This window comes from Cetorhinus maximus, chromosome 1, assembly GCF_964194155.1.
Source record: "Cetorhinus maximus chromosome 1, sCetMax3.hap1.1, whole genome shotgun sequence".
Classification (NCBI taxonomy): Eukaryota; Metazoa; Chordata; class Chondrichthyes; order Lamniformes; family Cetorhinidae; genus Cetorhinus; species Cetorhinus maximus.
Genome location: NC_135879.1, coordinates 97,599,026 through 97,617,267, shown reverse-complemented (window position 1 = coordinate 97,617,267; position 18,242 = coordinate 97,599,026). Strand labels below are relative to the sequence as shown.

General features: G+C 45.0%; 13 non-coding genes across 13 annotated transcripts; all 13 read left to right on the top strand.

Moving 5' to 3' along the window:
* Positions 1–1,276: 1,276 nt before the first annotated feature.
* trnag-gcc (transfer RNA glycine (anticodon GCC)) lies at positions 1,277–1,347 on the top strand. Its single transcript has one exon. It is a non-coding gene; the product is annotated as a tRNA-Gly (tRNA).
* A 159-nt stretch (positions 1,348–1,506) lies between these two features.
* trnag-gcc (transfer RNA glycine (anticodon GCC)) lies at positions 1,507–1,577 on the top strand. Its single transcript has one exon. It is a non-coding gene; the product is annotated as a tRNA-Gly (tRNA).
* A 1,559-nt stretch (positions 1,578–3,136) lies between these two features.
* Positions 3,137–3,207, top strand: trnag-gcc (transfer RNA glycine (anticodon GCC)). Its single transcript has one exon. It is a non-coding gene; the product is annotated as a tRNA-Gly (tRNA).
* A 159-nt stretch (positions 3,208–3,366) lies between these two features.
* Positions 3,367–3,437, top strand: trnag-gcc (transfer RNA glycine (anticodon GCC)). Its single transcript has one exon. It is a non-coding gene; the product is annotated as a tRNA-Gly (tRNA).
* Positions 3,438–4,995: 1,558 nt separating this feature from the next.
* On the top strand, positions 4,996–5,066 carry trnag-gcc (transfer RNA glycine (anticodon GCC)). The gene has a single exon. It is a non-coding gene; the product is annotated as a tRNA-Gly (tRNA).
* Positions 5,067–5,225: 159 nt separating this feature from the next.
* Positions 5,226–5,296, top strand: trnag-gcc (transfer RNA glycine (anticodon GCC)). The gene has a single exon. It is a non-coding gene; the product is annotated as a tRNA-Gly (tRNA).
* A 1,561-nt stretch (positions 5,297–6,857) lies between these two features.
* On the top strand, positions 6,858–6,928 carry trnag-gcc (transfer RNA glycine (anticodon GCC)). The gene has a single exon. It is a non-coding gene; the product is annotated as a tRNA-Gly (tRNA).
* A 159-nt stretch (positions 6,929–7,087) lies between these two features.
* Positions 7,088–7,158, top strand: trnag-gcc (transfer RNA glycine (anticodon GCC)). Its single transcript has one exon. It is a non-coding gene; the product is annotated as a tRNA-Gly (tRNA).
* A 1,561-nt stretch (positions 7,159–8,719) lies between these two features.
* Positions 8,720–8,790, top strand: trnag-gcc (transfer RNA glycine (anticodon GCC)). The gene has a single exon. It is a non-coding gene; the product is annotated as a tRNA-Gly (tRNA).
* A 159-nt stretch (positions 8,791–8,949) lies between these two features.
* trnag-gcc (transfer RNA glycine (anticodon GCC)) lies at positions 8,950–9,020 on the top strand. Its single transcript has one exon. It is a non-coding gene; the product is annotated as a tRNA-Gly (tRNA).
* A 1,559-nt stretch (positions 9,021–10,579) lies between these two features.
* trnag-gcc (transfer RNA glycine (anticodon GCC)) lies at positions 10,580–10,650 on the top strand. The gene has a single exon. It is a non-coding gene; the product is annotated as a tRNA-Gly (tRNA).
* A 159-nt stretch (positions 10,651–10,809) lies between these two features.
* On the top strand, positions 10,810–10,880 carry trnag-gcc (transfer RNA glycine (anticodon GCC)). The gene has a single exon. It is a non-coding gene; the product is annotated as a tRNA-Gly (tRNA).
* A 6,763-nt stretch (positions 10,881–17,643) lies between these two features.
* On the top strand, positions 17,644–17,714 carry trnag-gcc (transfer RNA glycine (anticodon GCC)). Its single transcript has one exon. It is a non-coding gene; the product is annotated as a tRNA-Gly (tRNA).
* The last annotated feature ends 528 nt before the right edge of the window (positions 17,715–18,242 follow it).

Sequence of the window (18,242 nt, the reverse complement as noted above, 5' to 3'; positions counted from 1 at the left end):
AAACTTCTCACATCTTCAGACTTGGCCACGTTTCGCTCTTTTAAACCCAACTGACTTCTTACCATGAATTGTTTCTCAGGCACCACTATTCTGCATAGAATGCAATATCTGGCTGCGCACATAAACAACAACAACAACAACAAAGTGCTTGCAAATGCCGCCTTTCATGTCGGAGAACAATCCGAGGCTCTTCCCAGTGCTGTTTTCCAACCGTATTGGGAGGAGGCGGAATGTCAATTTGCTTCTGATCAGAGTCCGTTCAGAGTTTCACACCTCATTTACCTGAGGTGATGTCGGTAGGAAAGTGTAAGAGTCTTTGTAAATGTGTAAGGTTTCCCCTTAATCAGCCACACCTGCTGCAGTTTGAAGAATCCCAGCTTCTCAAATCTTTGCAAAGAGCCAAATTTCGTCATCCTGAGCTGAAGCTGGTTGTCCTCTTCTTTCCCTCAGTCGGGAGCCTTGAGGTCCTTCCTGAAGCTTGGTGACCGGAATGACATTCAGGGCACGAGGGCACAGGAGGGGATAGCACAGTGCTAATGCTGCAGGCATCATGACGCAGAGGTGCGGATAACTCAAATGGTGATGTGAGTGAAGATCCCAGCAAGGCTGCTAGTTGTTTAAAACAATCGTGTAAATAAACATAGGTTCCGAATGACTCGTGTTTGGTGGAGGATTGGGCTGACACTTTCCTTAGTTTCAAGGCCAATTGTACCCTTGACTGATTACTTAGGAGAGAATGAGTGGAAATAATATAGCTGGCAGGAAATCAGGAATGGCGCAAGGAATATTCCCCTTTGGTCGGAAGGAGCTGGAGTCCATGAAAAAGCTTGAAGTTGCAACTTGGCCCGATGCTAGCACAGTCAGGCGGCTGTAAAGAAATGTAGTGGCTTGAAGAAGGTGACATATTGCATGATGTGCTAATGCAGTGGTGTGAAGTGAGAGTAAAAATAGAGGCCGCAAATGATTTGAAGAAGTTGTTAGCGTTTTTCCATTGATGAGGTGAAGGCAGAGCTGCAGTGGGGGAGAATGAGATTGCAGGAGAGGGGAGCTGAGGCACAGCGCAGGTGGGTTAGAAGAATGTTGAAAGCTTGAAATGTGGTTGTGAATGAAATGGGGGTGTAGAGCGGCTTGAGAGATGTTTGTGGTGTTGTGGCTCAGGTATTAGTGAGAAAATTGAATGCAATTTAGGGATTGAAAAGACAGCAGAAGGAAATGGGATCGGTGAGAAGTGAATGCATTTGTAAAAAGGAGAAGGTGAAAAGGGGAAGCAGCGATTGCATTGGTGGTTCAGTGGTAGAATTCTCGCCTGCCACGCGGGAGGCCCGGGTTCGATTCCCGGCCAATGCAAGGTCAGCCTTTAGTTGCTCTTTCAATTCTTGCTGCAGTCTCGCTTGCAATGTAACTGTGTCCTGTGCAGCCACTCAATGTCATTGACAGATTCATTGGGGCTACAAATTGAAGCCTGTCAAGAAATGGACTGCATCGGCTGTCTTTTGACAGCCTCTGGCATTGGTGGTTCAGTGGTCGAATTCTCTCCTGCCACGCGGGAGGCCCGGGTTCGTTTCCCGGCCAATGCAAGACCCTCCTTTTTTCTTCTTCCTCTGCACTTTCATTCCTCCAAATACTTCACTGCTCTGCACACCCGCTCCCACCACATCAATAGCTTCAGCACTTTGCTCATGCAACTTTTCAACATCTGCTTCATAACAGCCTTCCTTTTACTTTCAGCTCACTTCAGCACTCCCACTTCACACACTTGTCTTTAAACACCACGCTCCTCCTTTCATTTTCTCTTAAAGCCACTCTCTCATCATCAACTTTCACAACATTTCTACCTTCATCACCGTCTGCAAAATTAAAACAAACTTCTCACATCTTCAGACTTGTCCACTTTTCACTCTTCCTAACCCAATTCACTTCTTACCATGAATTGTTTCTCAGGCACCACTATTCTGCATAGAATGCAATATCTGGCTGCGCACATAAACAACAACAACAACAACAAAGTGCTTGCAAATGCCGCCTTTCATGTCGGAGAACAATCCGAGGCTCTTCCCAGTGCTGTTTTCCAACCATATTGGGAGGAGGCGGAATGTCACTTTGCTTCTTATCAGAGTCCGTTCAGAGTTTCACACCTCATTTATCTGAGGTGATGTCGGTAGGAAAGTGTAAGAGTCTTTGTAAATGTGTAAGGTTTCCCCTTAATCAGCCACACCTGCTGCAGTTTGCAGAATCCCAGCTTCTCAAATCTTTGCAAAGAGCCAAAGTTTGTCATCCTGAGCTGAATCTGGTTGACCTCTTCTTTCCCTCAGTCGGGAGCCTTGAGGTCCTTCCTGGAGCTTGGTGACCGGAATGACATTCAGGGCATGTGGGCACAGGAGGGGATAGCACGGTGCTAATGCTGCAGGCATCATGACGCAGAGGCCCGGATAACTCAAATGCTGATGTGAGTGAAGATCCCAGCAAGGCTGCTAGTTGTTTAAAACAATCGTGTAAATAAACATAGGTTCCGAATGACTCATGTTTGGTGGAGGATTGGGCTGACACTTTCCTTAGTTTCAAGGCCAATTGTACCCTTGACTGATTACTTAGGAGAGAATGAGTGGAAATAATATAGCTGGCAGGAAATCAGGAATGGCGCAAGGAATATTCCTTTGGTCGGAAGGAGCAGGACTCCATGAAAAAGCTTGAAGTTACAACTTGGCCCGATGCTAGCACAGTCAGGCGGCTGTAAAGAAATGTAGTGGCTTGAAGAAGGTGACATATTGCATGATGTGCTAATGCAGTGGTGTGAAGTGAGAGTAAAAATAGAGGCCGCAAATGATTTGAAGAAGTTGTTAGCGTTTTTCCATTGATGAGGTGAAGGCAGAGCTGCAGTGGGGGAGAATGAGATTGCAGGAGAGGGGAGCTGAGGCACAGCGCAGGTGGGTTAGAAGAATGTTGAAAGCTTGAAATGTGGTTGTGAATGAAATGGGGGTGTAGAGCGGCTTGAGAGATGTTTGTGGTGTTGTGGCTCAGGTATTAGTGAGAAAATTGGATGCAATTTAGGGATTGAAAAGACAGCAGAAGGAAATGGGATCGGTGAGAAGTGAATGCATTTGTAAAAAGGAGAAGGTGAAAAGGGGAAGCAGCGATTGCATTGGTGGTTCAGTGGTAGAATTCTCGCCTGCCACGCGGGAGGCCCGGGTTCGATTCCCGGCCAATGCAAGGTCAGCCTTTAGTTGCTCTTTCAATTCTTGCTGCAGTCTCGCTTGCAATGGAACTGTGTCCTGTGCAACCACTCAATGTCATTGACAGATTCACTGGGGCTACAAATTGAAGCCTGTCAAGAAATGGACTGCATCTGCTGTCCTTTGACAGTCTCTGGCATTGGTGGTTCAGTGGTAGAATTCTCGCCTGCCACGCGGGAGGCCTGGATTCGATTCCCGGCCAATGCAAGACCCTCTTTTCTTATTCCTCTGCACTTTCATTCCTTCAAATACTTCACTGCGCTGCACACCCGCTCCCACCACATCAATATCTTCAGCACTTTGCTCATGCCCCTTTTCAACATCTGCTTCATAACAGCTTTCCTTTTCCTTTCAGCTCACTTCAGCACTCCCACTTCACACACTTGACTTTAAACACCACGCTCCTCCTTTCATTTTCTCTTAAAGCCACTCTCTCATCATCAACTTTCACAACATTTCTACCTTCATCATCGTCTGCAAAATTAAAACAAACTTCTCACATCTTCAGACTTGGCCACGTTTCGCTCTTTTAAACCCAACTGACTTCTTACCATGAATTGTTTCTCAGGCACCACTATTCTGCATAGAATGCAATATCTGGCTGCGCACATAAACAACAACAACAACAACAAAGTGCTTGCAAATGCCGCCTTTCATGTCGGAGAACAATCCGAGGCTCTTCCCAGTGCTGTTTTCCAACCGTATTGGGAGGAGGCGGAATGTCAATTTGCTTCTGATCAGAGTCCGTTCAGAGTTTCACACCTCATTTACCTGAGGTGATGTCGGTAGGAAAGTGTAAGAGTCTTTGTAAATGTGTAAGGTTTCCCCTTAATCAGCCACACCTGCTGCAGTTTGAAGAATCCCAGCTTCTCAAATCTTTGCAAAGAGCCAAATTTCGTCACCCTGAGCTGAAGCTGGTTGTCCTCTTCTTTCCCTCAGTCGGGAGCCTTGAGGTCCTTCCTGAAGCTTGGTGACCGGAATGACATTCAGGGCACGAGGGCACAGGAGGGGATAGCACAGTGCTAATGCTGCAGGCATCATGACGCAGAGGTGCGGATAACTCAGATGGTGATGTGAGTGAAGATCCCAGCAAGGCTGCTAGTTGTTTAAAACAATCGTGTAAATAAACATAGGTTCCGAATGACTCGTGTTTGGTGGAGGATTGGGCTGACACTTTCCTTAGTTTCAAGGCCAATTGTACCCTTGACTGATTACTTAGGAGAGAATGAGTGGAAATAATATAGCTGGCAGGAAATCAGGAATGGCGTAAGGAATATTCCCCTTTGGTCGGAAGGAGCTGGAGTCCATGAAAAAGCTTGAAGTTGCAACTTGGCCCGATGCTAGCACAGTCAGGCGGCTGTAAAGAAATGTAGTGGCTTGAAGAAGGTGACATATTGCATGATGTGCTAATGCAGTGGTGTGAAGTGAGAGTAAAAATAGAGGCCGCAAATGATTTGAAGAAGTTGTTAGCGTTTTTCCATTGATGAGGTGAAGGCAGAGCTGCAGTGGGGGAGAATGAGATTGCAGGAGAGGGGAGCTGAGGCACAGCGCAGGTGGGTTAGAAGAATGTTGAAAGCTTGAAATGTGGTTGTGAATGAAATGGGGGTGTAGAGCGGCTTGAGAGATGTTTGTGGTGTTGTGGCTCAGGTATTAGTGAGAAAATTGGATGCAATTTAGGGATTGAAAAGACAGCAGAAGGAAATGGGATCGGTGAGAAGTGAATGCATTTGTAAAAAGGAGAAGGTGAAAAGGGGAAGCAGCGATTGCATTGGTGGTTCAGTGGTAGAATTCTCGCCTGCCACGCGGGAGGCCCGGGTTCGATTCCCGGCCAATGCAAGGTCAGCCTTTAGTTGCTCTTTCAATTCTTGCTGCAGTCTCGCTTGCAATGTAACTGTGTCCTGTGCAGCCACTCAATGTCATTGACAGACTCATTGGGGCTACAAATTGAAGCCTGTCAAGAAATGGACTGCATCGGCTGTCTTTTGACAGCCTCTGGCATTGGTGGTTCAGTGGTCGAATTCTCTCCTGCCACGCGGGAGGCCCGGGTTCGTTTCCCGGCCAATGCAAGACCCTCCTTTTTTCTTCTTCCTCTGCACTTTCATTCCTCCAAATACTTCACTGCTCTGCACACCCGCTCCCACCACATCAATAGCTTCAGCACTTTGCTCATGCAACTTTTCAACATCTGCTTCATAACAGCCTTCCTTTTACTTTCAGCTCACTTCAGCACTCCCACTTCACACACTTGTCTTTAAACACCACGCTCCTCCTTTCATTTTCTCTTAAAGCCACTCTCTCATCATCAACTTTCACAACATTTCTACCTTCATCACCGTCTGCAAAATTAAAACAAACTTCTCACATCTTCAGACTTGGCCACTTTTCACTCTTCCTAACCCAATTCACTTCTTACCATGAATTGTTTCTCAGGCACCACTATTCTGCACAGAATGCAATATCTGGCTGCGCACATAAACAACAACAACAACAACAAAGTGCTTGCAAGTGCCGCCTTTCGTGTCGGAGAACAATCCGAGGCTCTTCCCAGTGCTGTTTTCCAACCGTATTGGGAGGAGGCGGAATGTCACTTTGCTTCTTTTCAGAGTCCGTTCAGAGTTTCACACCTCATTTATCTGAGGTGATGTCGGTAGGAAAGTGTAAGAGTCTTTGTAAATGTGTAAGGTTTCCCCTTAATCAGCCACACCTGCTGCAGTTTGAAGAATCCCAGCTTCTCAAATCTTTGCAAAGAGCCAAAGTTTGTCATCCTGAGCTGAATCTGGTTGACCTCTTCTTTCCCTCAGTCGGGAGCCTTGAGGTCCTTCCTGAAGCTTGGTGACCGGAATGACATTCAGGGCACGAGGGCACAGGAGGGGATAGCACAGTGCTAATGCTGCAGGCATCATGACGCAGAGGTGCGGATAACTCAAATGGTGATGTGAGTGAAGATCCCAGCAAGGCTGCTAGTTGTTTAAAACAATCGTGTAAATAAACATAGGTTCCGAATGACTCGTGTTTGGTGGAGGATTGGGCTGACACTTTCCTTAGTTTCAAGGCCAATTGTACCCTTGACTGATTACTTAGGAGAGAATGAGTGGAAATAATATAGCTGGCAGGAAATCAGGAATGGCGTAAGGAATATTCCCCTTTGGTCGGAAGGAGCTGGAGTCCATGAAAAAGCTTGAAGTTGCAACTTGGCCCGATGCTAGCACAGTCAGGCGGCTGTAAAGAAATGTAGTGGCTTGAAGAAGGTGACATATTGCATGATGTGCTAATGCAGTGGTGTGAAGTGAGAGTAAAAATACATGCCGCAAATGATTTGAAGAAGTTGTTAGCGTTTTTCCATTGATGAGGTGAAGGCAGAGCTGCAGTGGGGGAGAATGAGATTGCAGGAGAGGGGAGCTGAGGCACAGCGCAGGTGGGTTAGAAGAATGTTGAAAGCTTGAAATGTGGTTGTGAATGAAATGGGGGTGTAGAGCGGCTTGAGAGATGTTTGTGGTGTTGTGGCTCAGGTATTAGTGAGAAAATTGGATGCAATTTAGGGATTGAAACGACAGCAGAAGGAAATGGGATCGGTGAGAAGTGAATGCATTTGTAAAAAGGAGAAGGTGAAAAGGGGAAGCAGCGATTGCATTGGTGGTTCAGTGGTAGAATTCTCGCCTGCCACGCGGGAGGCCCGGGTTCGATTCCCGGCCAATGCAAGGTCAGCCTTTAGTTGCTCTTTCAATTCTTGCTGCAGTCTCGCTTGCAATGGAACTTTGTCCTGTGCAACCACTCAATGTCATTGACAGATTCACTGGGGCTACAAATTGAAGCCTGTCAAGAAATGGACTGCATCTGCTGTCCTTTGACAGTCTCTGGCATTGGTGGTTCAGTGGTAGAATTCTCGCCTGCCACGCGGGAGGCCCGGGTTCGATTCCCGGCCAATGCAAAACCCTCCTTTTTTCTTCTGCCTCTGCACTTTCATTCCTTCAAATACTTCACTGCGCTGCACACCCACTCCCACCACATCAATATTTTCAGCACTTTGCTCATGCACATTTTCAACATCTGCTTCATAACAGCCTTCCTTTTTCTTTCAGCTCACTTCAGCACTCCCACTTCACACACTTGACTTTAAACACCACGCTCCTCCTTTCATTTTCTCTTAAAGCCACTCTCTCATCATCAACTTTCACAACATTTCTACCTTCATCATCGTCTGCAAAATTAAAACAAACTTCTCACATCTTCAGACTTGGCCACGTTTCGCTCTTTTAAACCCAACTGACTTCTTACCATGAATTGTTTCTCAGGCACCACTATTCTGCATAGAATGCAATATCTGGCTGCGCACATAAACAACAACAACAACAACAAAGTGCTTGCAAATGCCGCCTTTCATGTCGGAGAACAATCCGAGGCTCTTCCCAGTGCTGTTTTCCAACCGTATTGGGAGGAGGCGGAATGTCAATTTGCTTCTGATCAGAGTCCGTTCAGAGTTTCACACCTCATTTACCTGAGGTGATGTCGGTAGGAAAGTGTAAGAGTCTTTGTAAATGTGTAAGGTTTCCCCTTAATCAGCCACACCTGCTGCAGTTTGAAGAATCCCAGCTTCTCAAATCTTTGCAAAGAGCCAAAGTTCGTCATCCTGAGCTGAAGCTGGTTGTCCTCTTCTTTCCCTCAGTCGGGAGCCTTGAGGTCCTTCCTGAAGCTTGGTGACCGGAATGACATTCAGGGCACGAGGGCACAGGAGGGGATAGCACAGTGCTAATGCTGCAGGCATCATGACGCAGAGGTGCGGATAACTCAAATGGTGATGTGAGTGAAGATCCCAGCAAGGCTGCTAGTTGTTTAAAACAATCGTGTAAATAAACATAGGTTCCGAATGACTCGTGTTTGGTGGAGGATTGGGCTGACACTTTCCTTAGTTTCAAGGCCAATTGTGCCCTTGACTGATTACTTAGGAGAGAATGAGTGGAAATAATATAGCTGGCAGGAAATCAGGAATGGCGCAAGGAATATTCCCCTTTGGTCGGAAGGAGCTGGAGTCCATGAAAAAGCTTGAAGTTGCAACTTGGCCCGATGCTAGCACAGTCAGGCGGCTGTAAAGAAATGTAGTGGCTTGAAGAAGGTGACATATTGCATGATGTGCTAATGCAGTGGTGTGAAGTGAGAGTAAAAATAGAGGCCGCAAATGATTTGAAGAAGTTGTTAGCGTTTTTCCATTGATGAGGTGAAGGCAGAGCTGCAGTGGGGGAGAATGAGATTGCAGGAGAGGGGAGCTGAGGCACAGCGCAGGTGGGTTAGAAGAATGTTGAAAGCTTGAAATGTGGTTGTGAATGAAATGGGGGTGTAGAGCGGCTTGAGAGATGTTTGTGGTGTTGTGGCTCAGGTATTAGTGAGAAAATTGGATGCAATTTAGGGATTGAAAAGACAGCAGAAGGAAATGGGATCGGTGAGAAGTGAATGCATTTGTAAAAAGGAGAAGGTGAAAAGGGGAAGCAGCGATTGCATTGGTGGTTCAGTGGTAGAATTCTCGCCTGCCACGCGGGAGGCCCGGGTTCGATTCCCGGCCAATGCAAAGTCAGCCTTTAGTTGCTCCTTCAATTCTTGCTGCAGTCTCGCTTGCAATGGAACTGTGTCCTGTGCAGCCACTCAATGTCATTGACAGATTCACTGGGGCTACAAATTGAAGCCTGTCAAGAAATGGACTGCATCGGCTGTCTTTTGACAGCCTCTGGCATTGGTGGTTCAGTGGTAGAATTCTCGCCTGCCACGCGGGAGGCCCGGGTTCGATTCCCGGCCAATGCAAGACCCTCCTTTTTTCTTCTTCCTCTGCACTTTCATTCCTCCAAATACTTCACTGCTCTGCACACCCGCTCCCACCACATCAATAGCTTCAGCACTTTGCTCATGCAACTTTTCAACATCTGCTTCATAACAGCCTTCCTTTTACTTTCAGCTCACTTCAGCACTCCCACTTCACACACTTGTCTTTAAACACCACGCTCCTCCTTTCATTTTCTCTTAAAGCCACTCTCTCATCATCAACTTTCACAACATTTCTACCTTCATCATCGTCTGCAAAATTAAAACAAACTTCTCACATCTTCAGACTTGGCCACGTTTCGCTCTTTTAAACCCAACTGACTTCTTACCATGAATTGTTTCTCAGGCACCACTATTCTGCATAGAATGCAATATCTGGCTGCGCACATAAACAACAACAACAACAACAAAGTGCTTGCAAATGCCGCCTTTCATGTCGGAGAACAATCCGAGGCTCTTCCCAGTGCTGTTTTCCAACCATATTGGGAGGAGGCGGAATGTCACTTTGCTTCTTATCAGAGTCCGTTCAGAGTTTCACACCTCATTTATCTGAGGTGATGTCGGTAGGAAAGTGTAAGAGTCTTTGTAAATGTGTAAGGTTTCCCCTTAATCAGCCACACCTGCTGCAGTTTGCAGAATCCCAGCTTCTCAAATCTTTGCAAAGAGCCAAAGTTTGTCATCCTGAGCTGAATCTGGTTGACCTCTTCTTTCCCTCAGTCGGGAGCCTTGAGGTCCTTCCTGGAGCTTGGTGACCGGAATGACATTCAGGGCATGTGGGCACAGGAGGGGATAGCACGGTGCTAATGCTGCAGGCATCATGACGCAGAGGCCCGGATAACTCAAATGCTGATGTGAGTGAAGATCCCAGCAAGGCTGCTAGTTGTTTAAAACAATCGTGTAAATAAACATAGGTTCCGAATGACTCATGTTTGGTGGAGGATTGGGCTGACACTTTCCTTAGTTTCAAGGCCAATTGTACCCTTGACTGATTACTTAGGAGAGAATGAGTGGAAATAATATAGCTGGCAGGAAATCAGGAATGGCGCAAGGAATATTCCTTTGGTCGGAAGGAGCAGGACTCCATGAAAAAGCTTGAAGTTACAACTTGGCCCGATGCTAGCACAGTCAGGCGGCTGTAAAGAAATGTAGTGGCTTGAAGAAGGTGACATATTGCATGATGTGCTAATGCAGTGGTGTGAAGTGAGAGTAAAAATAGAGGCCGCAAATGATTTGAAGAAGTTGTTAGCGTTTTTCCATTGATGAGGTGAAGGCAGAGCTGCAGTGGGGGAGAATGAGATTGCAGGAGAGGGGAGCTGAGGCACAGCGCAGGTGGGTTAGAAGAATGTTGAAAGCTTGAAATGTGGTTGTGAATGAAATGGGGGTGTAGAGCGGCTTGAGAGATGTTTGTGGTGTTGTGGCTCAGGTATTAGTGAGAAAATTGGATGCAATTTAGGGATTGAAAAGACAGCAGAAGGAAATGGGATCGGTGAGAAGTGAATGCATTTGTAAAAAGGAGAAGATGAAAAGGGGAAGCAGCGATTACATTGGTGGTTCAGTGGTAGAATTCTCGCCTGCCACGCGGGAGGCCCGGGTTCGATTCCCGGCCAATGCAAGGTCAGCCTTTAGTTGCTCTTTCAATTCTTGCTGCAGTCTCGCTTGCAATGGAACTGTGTCCTGTGCAACCACTCAATGTCATTGACAGATTCACTGGGGCTACAAATTGAAGCCTGTCAAGAAATGGACTGCATCGGCTGTCTTTTGACAGCCTCTGGCATTGGTGGTTCAGTGGTAGAATTCTCGCCTGCCACGCGGGAGGCCCGGGTTCGATTCCCGGCCAATGCAAGACCCTCCTTTTTTCTTCTTCCTCTGCACTTTCATTCCTCCAAATACTTCACTGCTCTGCACACCCGCTCCCACCACATCAATATCTTCAGCACTTTGCTCATGCAACTTTTCAACATCTGCTTCATAACAGCCTTCCTTTTACTTTCAGCTCACTTCAGCACTCCCACTTCACACACTTGTCTTTAAACACCACGCTCCTCCTTTCATTTTCTCTTAAAGCCACTCTCTCATCATCAACTTTCACAACATTTCTACCTTCATCACCGTCTGCAAAATTAAAACAAACTTCTCACATCTTCAGACTTGTCCACTTTTCACTCTTCCTAACCCAATTCACTTCTTACCATGAATTGTTTCTCAGGCACCACTATTCTGCATAGAATGCAATATCTGGCTGCGCACACAAACAACAACAACAACAACAAAGTGCTTGCAAATGCCGCCTTTCATGTCGGAGAACAATCCGAGGCTCTTCCCAGTGCTGTTTTCCAACCGTATTGGGAGGAGGCGGAATGTCAATTTGCTTCTTATCAGAGTCCGTTCAGAGTTTCACACCTCATTTACCTGAGGTGATGTCGGTAGGAAAGTGTGAGAGTCTTTGTAAATGTGTAAGTTTTCCCCTTAATCAGCCACACCTGCTGCAGTTTGCAGAATCCCAGCTTCTCAAATCTTTGCAAAGAGCCAAAGTTCGTCATCCTGAGCTGAAGCTGGTTGACCTCTTCTTTCCCTCAGTCGGGAGCCTTGAGTTCCTTCCTGACGCTTGGTGACCAGAATGACATTCAGGGCACGAGGGCACAGGAGGTGATAGCACGATGCTAATGCTGTTGGCATCATGATGCAGAGGCCCGGATAACTCAAATGCTGATGTGAGTTAAGATCCCAGCAAGGCTGCTAGTGGTTTAAAACAATTGTGTAAATAAACATAGGTTCCAAATGACACTTGTTTGGTGGAGGATTGGGCTGACACTTTCCTTTGTTTCACGGCCCATTCTGCCCTTGACAGATTTCTTAGGAGAGAATGAGGGGAAATAATATAGCTGGCAGGAAATCAGGAATGGCGCAAGGAATATACCTTTGGTCGGAAGGAGCTGGATTCCATCAAAAAGCTTGAAGTTGCAACTTTGCCCGATGCTAGCACAGTCAGGCGGCTGTACAGAAATCTTGTGGCTTGAGGAAGGTGACATATTGCATGAAGCGCTAATGCAGTGGTGTGAAGTGTCAGTAAAAATAGAGGCCGCAAATGATTTGAAGAAGTTGTTAGCATTTTTATATTGATGAGGTGAAGGCAGAGCTGCACTGGGGGAGAATCAGATTGCAGGAGAGGGGAGCTGAGGCACAGCGCTGGTGGGTTAGAAGAATGTTGAAAGCTTGAAATGTGGTTGTTTGGAAAGGGCTAGGAATCTACCTTCAAGCACATCAGATAAAGGTACGACAATGAGAATGGGGACAGGAAATACAGGACTGAAGGTGTTGTACCTGAATGCACGCAGTATACGAAATAAGGTAAATGAGTTTGTGGCGCAGATTGAAATTGGTAGGTATGATGTGGTGGGTATCACGGAGACATGGCTGCAAGGAGATCAGGACTGGGATTAAATATCCAAGGATATACACCCTATCGAAAAAATAGGCAGGTTGGCAGAGAGGGTGGGGTTGCTTTGTTAGTAAGAAATGAAATTAAATCGATAGCAAGAAATGACGTAGGGTCAGATGATGTAGAATCTGTGTGGGTAGAGTTGAGGAAGCGCAATGGTAAAAAAACCATAATGGGAGTTATGTACAGGCCTCCGAACAGTAGTCAGGATGTAGGGCACAAGATACACCAGAAGATAGAAACGGCGTGTAAGAAAGGCAAGGTTACAGTGATCATGGGGGAATTTCAATATGCAGGTAGACTGGGAAAATTAGGTTGGTAGTGGATCCCAAGAAAAGGAATTTGTGGAATGTCTACGAGATGGCTTTTTGGAGCAGCTTGTGGTGGAGCCCACTAGGGAACAGGCAATTCTAGATTTAGTGACGTGTAATGAGGCAGATTTGATAAGGGAGCTTAAGGTGAAGGAACCCTTATGAGGAAGTGACCATAATATGATAGAATTTACCCTGCCATTTGAGAGGAAAAAGCTGGAATCAGATGTAACGGTATTACAGTTGAATAAAGGCAACTACAGAGGCATGAGGTAGGAGCTGGCCAGAATTGACTGGGTGATGAGCCTAGCAGGAAAGACAGTGGAACAGCAATGGCAGGAGTTTCTGGGAGTATTTTGGGAGACACAGCAAAAATTCATCTCTAGGAAGAAGAAGCATACTAAAGGGAGGACGAGGCAACCATGGCTGACAAGGGAGGTCAGGGACAGTATAAAAGCTAAAGAGAAAGCATACAATGCAGCGAAGAGCAGTGGGAAACCAGGGGATTGGGAAGCCTACAAAGACGAACAGAGGACAACTAAAAAAGAAATAATGAGGGAGAAGATTAAATATAAGGGTAAATTAGCCAGTAATATAAAAGAAGATTGCAAGAGTTTTTTTAGATATATAAAGGGTAAGAGAGAAGCAAAAGTGGACATTGGGCCGCTGGAAAATGACGCTGGAGAAGTAGTAGTGGGGAACAAAGAAATGGCGGAGGAACTGAATAAGTACTTTGTGTCAGTCTTCACGGTGGAAGACATGAATAACATCCCCAAATTTCAAGAGAATGGTGGCCATTACCAAGGAGAAGATGCTAGGAAAACTGAAAGGTCTGAAGGTGGATAAATCACCTGGACCAGATGGATTACACCTCAAAGTTCCGAAGGAGATGGTTGAAGAGATAGTGGAGGCATTAGTGGTGATCTTTCAGGAATCACTGGAGTCAGGGAAGGTCCCAGAGGACTGGAAAATCGCTAATGTAACCCCCCTGTTTAAGAAGGGAGTGAGACCAAAGACAGGAAATTACAGGCCGATTAGCCTGACCTCGGTCGTTGGTAAGATTTTAGAGTCCATTATTAAGGATGAGATTTCAGAATACTTGGAAGTGCATGGTAAAATAGGGCAAAGTCAGCATGGTTTCATCAAGGGGAGGTCATGCCTGACAAATCTGTTAGAATTCTTTGATGAGGTAACGAGTAGGTTAGACAAAGGAGAGCCAATGGATGTTATCTACCTGGACTTCCAGAAGGCCTTTGACAAGGTGCCGCACAGGAGGCTGCTCAGTAAGATAAGAGCCCATGGTGTTAGAGGCAAGGTACTAGCATGGATAGAAGATTGGCTGTCTGGCAGGAGGCAGAGAGTGGGGATAAGGGGGTCCTTCTCAGGATGGCGGCCGGTGACTAATGGAGTTCCGCAGGGGTCAGTGTTGGGACCACAACTTTTCACTTTATACATTAGTGATCTAGATGAAGGAACAGAGGGCACCCTGGCTAAGTTTGCAGATGATACAAAGATAGGTGGAGGGACAGGTAGTATTGAAGAGGCGGGGAGGCTGCAGAAGGATTTGGATAGGTTAGGAGAATGGTCAAAGAAGTGGCAGATGGAATACAACGTGGGGAAGTGCGAGGTCATGCACTTTGGTAGGAAGAATAGAGGCATAGACTATTTTCTAAATGGGGAGAGAATTCAGAAATCTGGAGTGCAAAGGGACTTGGGAGTCCTGGTCCAGGATTCTCTTAAGGTTAACTTGCGGGTTGAGTCAATAATTAGGAAGGCAAATGCAATGTTGGCATTTATTTCGAGAGGACTAGAATATAAAAGCAGGGATGTGCTGCTGAGGCTTTATAAGGCTCTGGTCAGACCACATTTAGAATATTGTGAGCAATTTTGGGCCCCGTATCTCAGGAAGGATGTTTTGGCCCTGAAGAGGGTCCAGAGGAGGTTCACGAGAACGATCCCAGGAATGAAAGGCTTAACATATGAGGAACGTTTGAGGACTCTGGGTCTATACTCAATGGAGTTTAGAAGGATGAGGGGGGGATCTGATTGAAACTTACAGAATACTGAAAGGCCTGGATAGAGTGGACGTGGGGAAGATGTTTCCATTAGTAGGAAAGACTAGTACCCGAGGGCACAGCCTCAGAGTAAAGGGAAGACCTTTTAGAACAGAGATGAGGAGAAACTTCTTTAGCCAGAGAGTGGTAAATCTATGGCATTCATTGCCACAGAAGGCTGTGGAGGCCAGGTCATTGAGTGTATTTAAGACCGAGATAGATAGGTTCTTGATTGGTAAGGGGATCAAAGGTTACGGGGAGAAGGCGGGAGAATGGGGTTGAGAAACTTATCAGCCATGATTGAATGGCGGAGCAGACTCGATGGGCCAAATGGCCTAATTTCTGCTCCTATGTCTTATGGTTTTATGGTCTAAAAAGCTTGAAGTTGTAACTTGGCTCGATGCTAGCACAGTCAGGCGGCTGTAAAGAAATGTAGTGGCTTGAAGAAGGTGACATATTGCATGAAGTGCTAACGCAGTGGTGTGAAGTGAGAGTCAAAATAGAGGCCGCAAATGATTTGAACAAGTTGTTAGCATTTTTACATTGATGAGGTGAAGGCAGAACTGCACTGGGGGAGAATCAGATTGCATGAGAGAGGACTTGAGGCACAGCGCAGGTGGGTTAGAAGAATGTTGAAAGCTTGAAATGTGGTTGTGAATGAAATGGGGGTGTAGAGCGGCTTGAGAGATGTTTGTGGTGTTGTGGCTCATGTGTTAGTGAGAAAATTGGTTGCAATTTAAGGAATAAAGGGACAATATTAGGAAATGGGATTGCTCAGAAGTGAATGCTTTTGAAAAAAGAAGAGCATTAGAAGGTGTTGCGTTGCATTGGTGGCTCAGTGGTAGAATTCTCACCTCTTTGACAATGTTTCTTTCAAGTACCTTAGGTTGTTTTACTATGTTAAAGGTATGATGTAAATGCAAGTTGTTTTTGTTTTGATGGCAAATTTTTCTGTTGTGCAGCAGGAGTTATTGATGACCTTTGTTGGGACTTACTTCAAGCCCAGAAGACCGATAAAACAAATTGCATCTCTTTTGATCAAATTTGCAGAGTTTATTTTCAGGGCGGCACAGAGGTAGTAAGATAGAATTGGCAACGTGAAGAGTGTGGAATACAAGAACCTGACTACAATGAAGGAATTGGAGAGGCGAATTGATGTGGGAAGTTTGGGCGTTTGGCCATAAATATGGGAATGTGGGTTTATATGGAGGGTAAGGTTAAGGGAGGATAGGAGGGCAGCGTATTCAGAGAAGCATGGGCGGGGTGAGTTCAGATGGAGGTTTCAATGCCCAAGGATGAGAAGTTGTTGGTGCAGAAGCTAAGGGAGGGGAGGATAGAGGATATCTCCATCTTTGTAAAAAAAAACTTTGCATGAGTCTAGGGTGGATGGTTTCGATAAATGATTTGAAAGGAGCAAGGGGGTTGGAAAAGGTGAGATGCTGAACAGAGGCAGAAGTGCCAGAGGGGTGAAGGGTCGGAGCAAGTCGAGATTTGGTGATAAAGGCCTTAGCCCATTGAGATAAGGACAGAATGGAAAGCAAGGGAATCTAACATGTTAACATATGGGAAATTGCATCTTCTTACACCAAGCTATTGCAATGGTAAGGATCTGCCATTGTACTAGTGCGACTAAATCAGCATCTCATCTCAGGTAGAGGCAGTAGCATCAACCAATTCCTTACATTTCATTCTTTTGGTTTATGACATCATCCCTGTTTTGCTGCTTTTTAATATTCACAACAATCTTTATGTATTAAACCATACATGTATTATTATGGACCAAAAGGAAATGATGCATTTAATTGAGCATTCACACTGGCATTGACCAGCAGGGCCAAATGGCCCATTCCTGCACTGTAAATTTTACTTAAGCATAATTTTGATGTGAATAATATGGCATCTACATTTTTTTATTGTTTATGGTATATGGTATGTCATATTCCAAAATGTAATGATTTCAGGAATCATATTTGCTGAAATTCTCTTTCATCATAGATTTATGAAATTTAGTTCTATAATATGTGACCTTCTGATAAATAGGGACACGAGGAATCAGAAGGCAGCAAAGATTTTCAACCTCTAGATGGTGCCAGAGTTGTGTTTTTTTTTAAATTCTGCCTCCCTCGCCCCCACTCCACCCCTCACAGGGCCTCAGCCTGTATTTCTGCTGTTCTGGAGACCAAAATTCCTTTTGAGCGGTGGCACAGATTACTGGATCTGCAGCTTCTATGTTAGCTGGATATCAAGAATATAAACAAGTTAGTTTTGCAACATAGTGAGGGGTTCTCTGATTCTCTCATAATAAAAATATATAACTCCTCACAGTTTTTAAAAAATATGTCCACATTATTATAGAAGCAGCACCCCAGTGATTATCACTTGTTCACTCAGGTTGAGTAACTTATTTCAAAGCCTCTCTGCCTTACATACAGCCTCTTGCCATTTTGCTGAGAATAAAACATTTGTTCTTGCTTAGAATAAAAAGTTTGTTCTTGCTTATCTGTACTTTATTTAACTTTACTCTCATTAGCCAATATTATACAACTTTCAAATGGAGTGAAATTGTAGATGCAAAAATTTATTTTTTTCGAATATTTTACTTCTGCAATACCTCTTCCACTTCTAGAACAAAATTAAATGCATTGAGATGTTTTAAAATTGAAGTTCAGCAAGAAGGAATAATGTTTCTAACTTCAGTTTAATTCTTAAATAAACAAAATTGAAACCATATGCATAAATCATTTGGGAAACTTTAGATCTAAAGCTACGAAATCTCTGCACAAAAGCTTTCCATACACATTGCATTGGTGGTTCAGTGGTAGAATTCTCGCCTGCCACGCGGGAGGCCCGGGTTCGATTCCCGGCCAATGCAGCTATACTTTTCATTTAATTTCTCACATTTAATCTTCCTGACTGCTTTGAAAGTATTTATCTTCCCGAATCATTCAGGAAAAAAATTGTTATAATAGCTCATCTGCTGCTAAAACCCTCATCAAAACTTTTGTTCCCTTGAAACTTCACCATTCCAATTCTTTCCTAGCTAGGTTCCACTCTCACTCTGTCCTCGCTCCAATGAAGTTCAATCAAGCTCGAGGAAAACTACCTCATCTTTCGATTAGGCACTTTGCAGTCTTCTGGACTCAATGTTAAGGTCAACAATTTCAGACCACAATCTCTGCTCCCATTTTTCAGCTACTTAGGACCCTAAGTTCTTGAATTCTCTCTAAGTCTCTACTTTTCTCTCTTCCTTTAAGACGTTACTCAAGACCTAGCTTTTTTATCTTAAATGGCCTCTTTTACTTATGAAGAACAAATCATACAAGAAATGCAGAAACCACAGACAAATGTTTTAGAATAAACAAAAACAAGTACTTCAGTTTTGTGTTCAGATCCTCGTTAG